Source organism: Lissotriton vulgaris, chromosome 7 (genome assembly GCF_964263255.1).
Source record: "Lissotriton vulgaris chromosome 7, aLisVul1.2, whole genome shotgun sequence".
NCBI lineage: Eukaryota > Metazoa > Chordata > Amphibia > Caudata > Salamandridae > Lissotriton > Lissotriton vulgaris.
This window is the reverse complement of record NC_141695.1, coordinates 1,777,559,250-1,777,571,575: the sequence shown is the minus strand read 5'-3', so window position 1 is coordinate 1,777,571,575 and position 12,326 is coordinate 1,777,559,250.

The window sequence follows — 12,326 nt, the reverse complement described above, 5'->3', positions numbered from 1 at the left end:
TTCAGACGTAAAGAGGCACAGTCAGACAGGTGGAAGGAAGCCGAACTGGAATATATTCAGACGTAAAGAGGCACAGTCAGACAGGTGGAAGGAAGCTGAACTGGAATATATTCAGACGTAAAGAGGCACAGTCAGACAGGTGGAAGGTAGCCAAACTGGAATATATTCAGACGTAAAGAGGTAGCCGAACTGGAATATATTCAGACGTAAAGAGGCACAGTCACACAGGTGGAAGGTAGCCGAACTGGAATATATTCAGACGTAAAGAGGCACAGTCAGACAGGTGGAAGGTAGCCGAACTGGAATATATTCAGACGTAAAGAGGCACAGTCAGACAGGTGGAAGGAAGCCGAACTGGAATATATTCAGACGTAAAGAGGCACAGTCAGACAGGTGGAAGGAAGCCGAACTGGAACATATTCAGACGTAAAGAGGCACAGTCATACAGGTGGAAGGAAGCCGAACTGGAACATATTCAGACGTAAAGAGGCACAGTCAGACAGGTGGAAGGAAGCCGAACTGGAACATATTCAGACGTAAAGAGGCACAGTCAGACAGGTGGAAGGAAGCCGAACTGGAATATATTCAGACGTAAAGAGGCACAGTCAGACAGGTGGAAGGAAGCCGAACTAGAATATATTCAGATGTAAAGAGGCACAGTCAGGCAGGTGGAAGGAAGCCGAACTGGAATATATTCAGACGTAAGGAGGCACAGTCAGACAGGTGGAAGGAAGCCAAACTGGAATATATTCAGACGTAAAGAGGCACAGTCAGACAGGTGGAAGGAAGCCGAACTGGAATATATTCAGACGTAAAGAGGTAGCCGAACTGGAATATATTCAGACGTAAAGAGTCACAGTCAGACAGGTGGAAGGTAGCCGAACTGGAATATATTCAGACGTAAAGAGGCACAGTCAGACAGGTGGAAGGTAGCCGAACTGCAATATATTCAGACGTAAAGAGGCACAGTCAGACAGGTGGAAGGTAGCCGAACTGGAATATATTCAGACGTAAAGAGGCACAGTCCGACAGGTGGAAGGAAGCCGAACTAGAATATATTCAGACGTAAAGAGGCACAGTCAGACAGGTGGAAGGAAGCCGAACTGGAATATATTCAGACGTAAAGAGGCACAGTCAGACAGGTGGAAGGAAGCCGAACTGGAATATTTTCAGTCGTAAAGAGGCACAGTCAGACAGGTGGAAGGAAGCCGAACTGGAATATATTCAGACGTAAAGAGGCACAGTCAGACAGGTGGAAGGTAATCGAACTGGAATATATTCAGACGTAAAGAGGTAGCCGAACTGGAATATATTCAGATGTAAAGAGGCACAGTCAGACAGGTGGAAGGTAGCCGAACTGGAATATATTCAGATGTAAAGAGGCACAGTCAGACAGGTGGAAGGTAGCCGAACTGGAATATATTCAGACGTAAAGAGGCACAGTCAGACAGGTGGAAGGAAGCCGAACTGGAACATATTCAGACGTAAAGAGGCACAGTCAGACAGGTGGAAGGAAGCCGAACTGGAATATATTCAGACGTAAAGAGGCACAGTCAGACAGGTGGAAGGAAGCCGAACTGGAATATATTCAGACGTAAAGAGGCACAGTCAGACAGGTGGAAGGAAGCCGAACTGGAATATATTCAGACGTAAAGAGGCACAGTCAGACAGGTGGAAGGAAGCCGAACTGGAATATATTCAGACGTAAAGAGGCACAGTCAGACAGGTGGAAGGAAGCCGAACATGAATATATTCAGACGTAAAGAGGCACAGTCAGGCAGGTGTAAGGAAGCCGAACTGGAATATATTCAAACTTAAAGAGGCACAGTCAGGCAGGTGGAAGGAAGCCGAACATGAATATATTCAGACGTAAAGAGGCACAGTCAGGCAGGTGGAAGGAAGCCGAACTGGAATATATTCAGACGTAAAGAGGCACAGTCAGGCAGGTGGAAGGAAGCCGAACTGGAATATATTCAGACGTAAAGAGGCACAGTCAGGCAGGTGGAAGGAAGCCGAACTGGAATATATTCAGACGTAAGGAGGAACAGTCAGGCAGGTGGAAGGAAGCCGAACTGGAATATATTCAGACGTAAAGAGGCACAGTCAGGCAGGTGGAAGGAAGCCAAACTGGAATATATTCAGACGTAAAGAGGCGCAGTCAGGCAGGTGGAAGGAAGCCGAACTGGAATATATTCAGACGTAAAAAGGCGCAGTCAGGCAGGTGGAAGGAAGCCGAACTGGAATATATTCAGACGTAAAGAGGCACAGTCAGACAGGTGGAAGGAAGCCGAATTAGAATATATTCAGACGTAAAGAGGCACAGTCAGACAGGTGGAAGGAAGCCGAACTGGAATATATTCAGACGTAAAGAGGCACAGTCAGACAGATGGAAGGAAGCCGAACTGGAATATTTTCAGACGTAAAGAGGCACAGTCAGACAGGTGGAAGGAAGCCGAACTGGAATATATTCAGACGTAAAGAGGCACAGTCAGACAGGTGGAAGGTAATCGAACTGGAATATATTCAGACGTAAAGAGGTAGCCGAACTGGAATATATTCAGACGTAAAGAGGCACAGTCAGACAGGTGGAAGGAAGCCGAACTGGAATATATTCAGACGTGAAGAGACACAGTCAGACAGGTGGAAGGTAGCCGAACTGGAATATATTCAGACGTAAAGAGGCACAGTCAGACAGGTGGAAGGAAGCCGAACTGGAATATATTCAGACGTAAAGAGGCACAGTCAGACAGGTGGAAGGAAGCCGAACTGCAATATAATCAGACGTAAAGAGGCACAGTCAGACAGGTGGAAGGAAGCCGAACTGGAATATATTCAGACGTAAAGAGGCACAGTCAGACAGGTGGAAGGTAGCTGAACTGGAATATATTCAGACGTAAAGAGGTAGCCGAACTGGAATATATTCAGACGTAAAGAGGCACAGTCAGACAGGTGGAAGGTAGCCGAACTGGAATATATTCAGACGTAAAGAGGCACAGTCAGACAGGTGGAAGGAAGCCGAACTGGAATATATTCAGACGAAAAGGGGCACAGTCAGACAGGTGGAAGGAAGCCGAACTGGAACATATTCAGACGTAAAGAGGCACAGTCAGACAGGTGGAAGGAAGCCGAACTGGAATATATTCAGACGTAAAGAGGCACAGTCAGACAGGTGGAAGGAAGCCGAACTGGAACATATTCAGACGTAAAGAGGCACAGTCAGACAGGTGGAAGGAAGCCGAACTGGAATATATTCAGACGTAAAAAGGCACAGTCAGACAGGTGGAAGGAAGCCAAACTGGAATATATTCAGACGTAAAGAGGCACAGTCAGACAGGTGGAAGGAAGCCGAACTGGAATATATTCAGACGTAAAGAGGCACAGTCAGACAGGTGGAAGGAAGCCGAACTGGAATATATTCAGACGTAAAGAGGCACAGTCAGACAAGTGGAAGGAAGCCGAACTGGAATATATTCAGACGTAAAGAGGCACAGTTAGACAGATGGAAGGAAGCCGAACTGGAATATATTCAGACGTAAAGAGGCGCAGTCAGACAGGTGGAAGGAAGCCGAACTGGAATATATTCAGACGTAAAGAGGCACAGTCAGACAGGTGGAAGGTAGCCGAACTGGAATATATTCAGACGTAAAGAGGCACAGTCAGACAGATGGAAGGTAGCCGAACTGGAATATATTCAGACGTAAAGAGGCACAGTCAGACAGGTGGAAGGTAGCTGAACTGGAATATATTCAGACGTAAAGAGGCACAGTCAGACAGGTGGAAGGAAGCCGAACTGGAATATATTCAGACGTAAAGAGGCACAGTCAGACAGGTGGAAGGAAGCCGAACTGGAATATATTCAGACGTAAAGAGGCACAGTCAGACAGGTGGAAGGAAGCTGAACTGGAATATATTCAGACGTAAAGAGGCACAGTCAGACAGGTGGAAGGTAGCCAAACTGGAATATATTCAGACGTAAAGAGGTAGCCGAACTGGAATATATTCAGACGTAAAGAGGCACAGTCACACAGGTGGAAGGTAGCCGAACTGGAATATATTCAGACGTAAAGAGGCACAGTCAGACAGGTGGAAGGTAGCCGAACTGGAATATATTCAGACGTAAAGAGGCACAGTCAGACAGGTGGAAGGAAGCCGAACTGGAATATATTCAGACGTAAAGAGGCACAGTCAGACAGGTGGAAGGAAGCCGAACTGGAACATATTCAGACGTAAAGAGGCACAGTCAGACAGGTGGAAGGAAGCCGAACTGGAACATATTCAGACGTAAAGAGGCACAGTCAGACAGGTGGAAGGAAGCCGAACTGGAACATATTCAGACGTAAAGAGGCACAGTCAGACAGATGGAAGGAAGCCGAACTGGAATATATTCAGACGTAAAGAGACACAGTCAGACAGGTGGAAGGTAGCCGAACTGGAATATATTCAGACGTAAAGAGGCACAGTCCGACAGGTGGAAGGAAGCTGAATTAGAATATATTCAGACGTAAAGAGGCACAGTCAGACAGGTGGAAGGAAGCCGAACTGGAATATATTCAGACGTAAAGAGGCACAGTCAGACAGGTGGAAGGAAGCCGAACTGGAATATTTTCAGTCGTAAAGAGGCACAGTCAGACAGGTGGAAGGAAGCCGAACTGGAATATATTCAGACGTAAAGAGGCACAGTCAGACAGGTGGAAGGTAATCGAACTGGAATATATTCAGACGTAAAGAGGTAGCCGAACTGGAATATATTCAGATGTAAAGAGGCACAGTCAGACAGGTGGAAGGTAGCCGAACTGGAATATATTCAGATGTAAAGAGGCACAGTCAGACAGGTGGAAGGTAGCCGAACTGGAATATATTCAGACGTAAAGAGGCACAGTCAGACAGGTGGAAGGAAGCCGAACTGGAACATATTCAGACGTAAAGAGGCACAGTCAGACAGGTGGAAGGAAGCCGAACTGGAATATATTCAGACGTAAAGAGGCACAGTCAGACAGGTGGAAGGAAGCCGAACTGGAATATATTCAGACGTAAAGAGGCACAGTCAGACAGGTGGAAGGAAGCCGAACTGGAATATATTCAGACGTAAAGAGGCACAGTCAGACAGGTGGAAGGAAGCCGAACTGGAATATATTCAGACGTAAAGAGGCACAGTCAGACAGGTGGAAGGAAGCCGAACATGAATATATTCAGACGTAAAGAGGCACAGTCAGGCAGGTGTAAGGAAGCCGAACTGGAATATATTCAAACTTAAAGAGGCACAGTCAGGCAGGTGGAAGGAAGCCGAACATGAATATATTCAGACGTAAAGAGGCACAGTCAGGCAGGTGGAAGGAAGCCGAACTGGAATATATTCAGATGTAAAGAGGCACAGTCAGGCAGGTGGAAGGAAGCCAAACTGGAATATATTCAGACGTAAAGAGGCACAGTCAGGCAGGTGGAAGGAAGCCGAACTGGAATATATTCAGACGTAAGGAGGAACAGTCAGGCAGGTGGAAGGAAGCCGAACTGGAATATATTCAGACGTAAAAAGGCGCAGTCAGGCAGGTGGAAGGAAGCCGAACTGGAATATATTCAGACGTAAAGAGGCACAGTCAGACAGGTGGAAGGAAGCCGAACTGGAATATATTCAGACGTAACGAGGCACAGTCAGGCAGGTGGAAGGAAGCCGAACTGGAATATATTCAGACGTAAAGAGGCACAGTCAGGCAGGTGGAAGGAAGCCGAACATGAATATATTCAGACGTAAAGATGCACAGTAAGGCAGGTGGAAGGAAGCCGAACTGGAAAATATTTAGACGTAAAGAGGCACAGTCAGACAGGTGGAAGGAAGCCAAACTGGAATATATTCAGACGTAAAGAGGCACAGTCAGACAAGTGGAAGGAAGCCAAACTGGAATATATTCAGACGTAAAGAGGGACAGTCAGGCAGGTGGAAGGAAGCCGAACTGGAATATATTCAGACGTAAAGAGGCACAGTCAGGCAGGTGGAAGGAAGCCGAACTGGAATATATTCAGACGTAAAGAGGCACAGTCAGGCAGGTGGAAGGAAGCCGAACTGGAATATATTCAGACGTAAAGAGGCACAGTCAGGCAGGTGGAAGGAAACCGAACTGGAATATATTCAGACGTAAAGAGGCACAGTCAGGCAGGTGGAAGGAAGCCGAACTGGAATATATTCAGACGTAAAGTGGCACAGTCAGGCAGGTGGAAGGAAGCCGAACTGGAATATATTCAGACGTAAAGAGGCACAGTCAGGCAGGTGGAAGGAAGCCGAACTGGAATATATTCAGACGTAAAGAGGCACAGTCAGGCAGGTGGAAGGAAGCCGAACTGGAATATATTCAGACGTAAAGAAGCACAGTCAGGCAGGTGGAAGGAAGCCGAACTGGAATATATTCAGACGTAAAGAGGTAGCTGAACTGGAATATATTCAGACGTAAAGAGGCACAGTCAGGCAGGTGGAAGGAAGCCGAACTGAAATATATTCAGACGTAAAGAGGCACAGTCAGACAGGTGGAAGGAAGCCGAACTGGAATATATTCAGACGTAAAGAGGCACAGTCAGGCAGGTGGAAGGAAGCCGAACATGAATATATTCAGACGTAAAGAGGCACAGTCAGGCAGGTGGAAGGAGGCCGAACTGGAATATATTCAGACGTAAAGAGGCGCAGTCAGACAGGTGGAAGGAAGCCGAACTGGAATATATTCAGACGTAAAAAGGCGCAGTCAGGCAGGTGGAAGGAAGCCAAACTGGAATATATTCAGACGTAAAGAGGCGCAGTCAGGCAGTTGGAAGGAAGCCGAACTGGAATATATTCAGACGTTAAGAGGCGCAGTCAGGCAGGTGGAAGGAAACCGAACTGGAATATATTCAGACGTAAAGAGGCGCTGTCAGGCAGGTGGAAGGAAGCCGAACTGGAAAATATTCAGACGTAAAGAGGCACAGTCAGGCAGGTGGAGGGAAGCCGAACTGGAATATATTCAGACGTAAAGAGGCACAGTCAGGCTGGTGGAAGGAAGCCGAACTGGAATATATTCAGACGTAAAAAGGCACAGTCAGGCAGGTGGAAGGAAGCCGAACTGGAATATATTCAGACGTAAAAAGGCACAGTCAGGCAGGTGGAAGGAAGCCGAACTGGAATATATTCAGACGTAAAGGCACAGTCAGACAGGTGGAAGGAAGCTGAACTGGAATATATTCAGACGCAAAGAGGCACAGTCAGACAAGTGGAAGGAAGCCGAACTGGAATATATTCAGACGTAAAGAGGCACAGTCAGACAGGTGGAAGGTAGCCAAACTGGAATATATTCAGACGGAAAGAGGTAGCCGAACTGGAATATATTCAGACGTAAAGAGGCACAGTCACACAGGTGGAAGGTAGCCGAACTGGAATATATTCAGACGTAAAGAGGCACAGTCAGACAGGTGGAAGGTAGCCGAACTGGAATATATTCAGATGTAAAGAGGCACAGTCAGACAGGTGGAAGGTAGCCGAACTGGAATATATTCAGACGTAAAGAGGCACAGTCAGACAGGTGGAAGGAAGACGAACTGGAACATATTCAGACGTAAAGAGGCACAGTCAGACAGGTGGAAGGAAGCCGAACTGGAATATATTCAGACGTAAAGAGGCACAGTCAGACAGGTGGAAGGAAGCCGAACTGGAATATATTCAGACGTAAAGAGGCACAGTCAGACAGGTGGAAGGAAGCCGAACTGGAATATATTCAGACGTAAAGAGGCACAGTCAGACAGGTGGAAGGAAGCCGAACTGGAATATATTCAGACGTAAAGAGGCACAGTCAGGCAGGTGGAAGAAAGCCGAACTGGAATATATTCAGACGTATAGAGGCACAGTCAGGCAGGTGGAAGGAAGCCGAACTGGAATATATTCAGACGTAAAGAGGCACAGTCAGGCAGGTGGAAGGAAGCCGAACTGGAATATATTCAGACGTAAAGTGGCACAGTCAGGCAGGTGGAAGGAAGCCGAACTGGAATATATTCAGACGTAAAGAGGCACAGTCAGGCAGGTGGAAGGAAGCCGAACTGGAATATATTCGGACGTAAAGAGGCACAGTCAGGCAGGTGGAAGGAAGCCGAAGTGGAATATATTCAGACGTAAAGAAGCACAGTCAGGCAGGTGGAAGGAAGCCGAACTGGAATATATTCAGACGTAAAGAGGCACAGTCAGGCAGGTGGAAGGAAGCCGAACTGGAATATATTCAGACGTAAAGAGGTAGCTGAACTGGAATATATTCAGACGTAAAGAGGCACAGTCAGGCAGGTGGAAGGGAGCCGAACTGGAATATATTCAGACGTAAAGAAACACAGTCAGACAGGTGGAAGGAAGCCGAACTGGAATATATTCAGACGTAAAAAGGCACAGTCAGGCAGGTGGAAGGAAGCCGAACATGAATATATTCAGACGTAAAGAGGCACAGTCAGGCAGGTGGAAGGAAGCCGAAATGGAATATATTCAGACGTAAAGAGGCGCAGTCAGACAGGTGGAAGGAAGCCTAACTGGAATATATTCAGACGTAAAAAGGCGCAGTCAGGCAGGTGGAAGGAAGCCAAACTGGAATATATTCAGACGTAAAGAGGCGCAGTCAGGCAGGTGGAAGGAAGCCGAACTGGAATATATTCAGACGTTAAGAGGCGCAGTCAGGCAGGTGGAAGGAAGCCGAACTGGAATATATTCAGACGTAAAGAGGCGCAGTCAGGCAGGTGGAAGGAAGCCAAACTGGAATATATTCAGACGTAAAGAGGCACAGTCAGGCAGGTGGAAGGAAGCCGAACTGGAATATATTCAGACGTAAAGAGGCACAGTCAGGCAGGTGGAAGGAAGCCGAACTGGAATATATTCAGACGTAAAAAGGCACAGTCAGGCAGGTGGAAGGAAGCTGAACTGGAATATATTCAGACGTAAAGAGGCACAGTCAGACAGGTGGAAGGTAGCCAAACTGGAATATATTCAGACGTAAAGAGGTAGCCGAACTGGAATATATTCAGACGTAAAGAGGCACAGTCACACAGGTGGAAGGTAGCCGAACTGGAATATATTCAGACGTAAAGAGGCACAGTCAGACAGGTGGAAGGTAGCCGAACTGGAATATATTCAGACGTAAAGAGGCACAGTCAGACAGGTGGAAGGAAGCCGAACTGGAATATATTCAGACGTAAAGAGGCACAGTCAGACAGGTGGAAGGAAGCCGAACTGGAACATATTCAGACGTAAAGAGGCACAGTCAGACAGGTGGAAGGAAGCCGAACTGGAACATATTCAGACGTAAAGAGGCACAGTCAGACAGGTGGAAGGAAGCCGAACTGGAACATATTCAGACGTAAAGAGGCACAGTCAGACAGATGGAAGGAAGCCGAACTGGAATATATTCAGACGTAAAGAGGCACAGTCAGACAGGTGGAAGGTAGCCGAACTGGAATATATTCAGACGTAAAGAGGCACAGTCCGACAGGTGGAAGGAAGCTGAATTAGAATATATTCAGACGTAAAGAGGCACAGTCAGACAGGTGGAAGGAAGCCGAACTGGAATATATTCAGACGTAAAGAGGCACAGTCAGACAGGTGGAAGGAAGCCGAACTGGAATATTTTCAGTCGTAAAGAGGCACAGTCAGACAGGTGGAAGGAAGCCGAACTGGAATATATTCAGACGTAAAGAGGCACAGTCAGACAGGTGGAAGGTAATCGAACTGGAATATATTCAGACGTAAAGAGGTAGCCGAACTGGAATATATTCAGATGTAAAGAGGCACAGTCAGACAGGTGGAAGGTAGCCGAACTGGAATATATTCAGATGTAAAGAGGCACAGTCAGACAGGTGGAAGGTAGCCGAACTGGAATATATTCAGACAAAAAGAGGCACAGTCAGACAGGTGGAAGGAAGCCGAACTGGAACATATTCAGACGTAAAGAGGCACAGTCAGACAGGTGGAAGGAAGCCGAACTGGAATATATTCAGACGTAAAGAGGCACAGTCAGACAGGTGGAAGGAAGCCGAACTGGAATATATTCAGACGTAAAGAGGCACAGTCAGACAGGTGGAAGGAAGCCGAACTGGAATATATTCAGACGTAAAGAGGCACAGTCAGACAGGTGGAAGGAAGCCGAACTGGAATATATTCAGACGTAAAGAGGCACAGTCAGACAGGTGGAAGGAAGCCGAACATGAATATATTCAGACGTAAAGAGGCACAGTCAGGCAGGTGTAAGGAAGCCGAACTGGAATATATTCAAACTTAAAGAGGCACAGTCAGGCAGGTGGAAGGAAGCCGAACATGAATATATTCAGACGTAAAGAGGCACAGTCAGGCAGGTGGAAGGAAGCCGAACTGGAATATATTCAGATGTAAAGAGGCACAGTCAGGCAGGTGGAAGGAAGCCAAACTGGAATATATTCAGACGTAAAGAGGCACAGTCAGGCAGGTGGAAGGAAGCCGAACTGGAATATATTCAGACGTAAGGAGGAACAGTCAGGCAGGTGGAAGGAAGCCGAACTGGAATATATTCAGACGTAAAAAGGCGCAGTCAGGCAGGTGGAAGGAAGCCGAACTGGAATATATTCAGACGTAAAGAGGCACAGTCAGACAGGTGGAAGGAAGCCGAACTGGAATATATTCAGACGTAACGAGGCACAGTCAGGCAGGTGGAAGGAAGCCGAACTGGAATATATTCAGACGTAAAGAGGCACAGTCAGGCAGGTGGAAGGAAGCCGAACATGAATATATTCAGACGTAAAGATGCACAGTAAGGCAGGTGGAAGGAAGCCGAACTGGAAAATATTTAGACGTAAAGAGGCACAGTCAGACAGGTGGAAGGAAGCCAAACTGGAATATATTCAGACGTAAAGAGGCACAGTCAGACAAGTGGAAGGAAGCCAAACTGGAATATATTCAGACGTAAAGAGGGACAGTCAGGCAGGTGGAAGGAAGCCGAACTGGAATATATTCAGACGTAAAGAGGCACAGTCAGGCAGGTGGAAGGAAGCCGAACTGGAATATATTCAGACGTAAAGAGGCACAGTCAGGCAGGTGGAAGGAAGCCGAACTGGAATATATTCAGACGTAAAGAGGCACAGTCAGGCAGGTGGAAGGAAACCGAACTGGAATATATTCAGACGTAAAGAGGCACAGTCAGGCAGGTGGAAGGAAGCCGAACTGGAATATATTCAGACGTAAAGTGGCACAGTCAGGCAGGTGGAAGGAAGCCGAACTGGAATATATTCAGACGTAAAGAGGCACAGTCAGGCAGGTGGAAGGAAGCCGAACTGGAATATATTCAGACGTAAAGAGGCACAGTCAGGCAGGTGGAAGGAAGCCGAACTGGAATATATTCAGACGTAAAGAAGCACAGTCAGGCAGGTGGAAGGAAGCCGAACTGGAATATATTCAGACGTAAAGAGGTAGCTGAACTGGAATATATTCAGACGTAAAGAGGCACAGTCAGGCAGGTGGAAGGAAGCCGAACTGGAATATATTCAGACGTAAAGAGGCACAGTCAGACAGGTGGAAGGAAGCCGAACTGGAATATATTCAGACGTAAAGAGGCACAGTCAGGCAGGTGGAAGGAAGCCGAACATGAATATATTCAGACGTAAAGAGGCACAGTCAGGCAGGTGGAAGGAGGCCGAACTGGAATATATTCAGACGTAAAGAGGCGCAGTCAGACAGGTGGAAGGAAGCCGAACTGGAATATATTCAGACGTAAAAAGGCGCAGTCAGGCAGGTGGAAGGAAGCCAAACTGGAATATATTCAGACGTAAAGAGGCGCAGTCAGGCAGTTGGAAGGAAGCCGAACTGGAATATATTCAGACGTTAAGAGGCGCAGTCAGGCAGGTGGAAGGAAACCGAACTGGAATATATTCAGACGTAAAGAGGCGCTGTCAGGCAGGTGGAAGGAAGCCGAACTGGAAAATATTCAGACGTAAAGAGGCACAGTCAGGCAGGTGGAGGGAAGCCGAACTGGAATATATTCAGACGTAAAGAGGCACAGTCAGGCTGGTGGAAGGAAGCCGAACTGGAATATATTCAGACGTAAAAAGGCACAGTCAGGCAGGTGGAAGGAAGCCGAACTGGAATATATTCAGACGTAAAAAGGCACAGTCAGGCAGGTGGAAGGAAGCCGAACTGGAATATATTCAGACGTAAAGGCACAGTCAGACAGGTGGAAGGAAGCTGAACTGGAATATATTCAGACGCAAAGAGGCACAGTCAGACAAGTGGAAGGAAGCCGAACTGGAATATATTCAGACGTAAAGAGGCACAGTCAGACAGGTGGAAGGTAGCCAAACTGGAATATATTCAGACG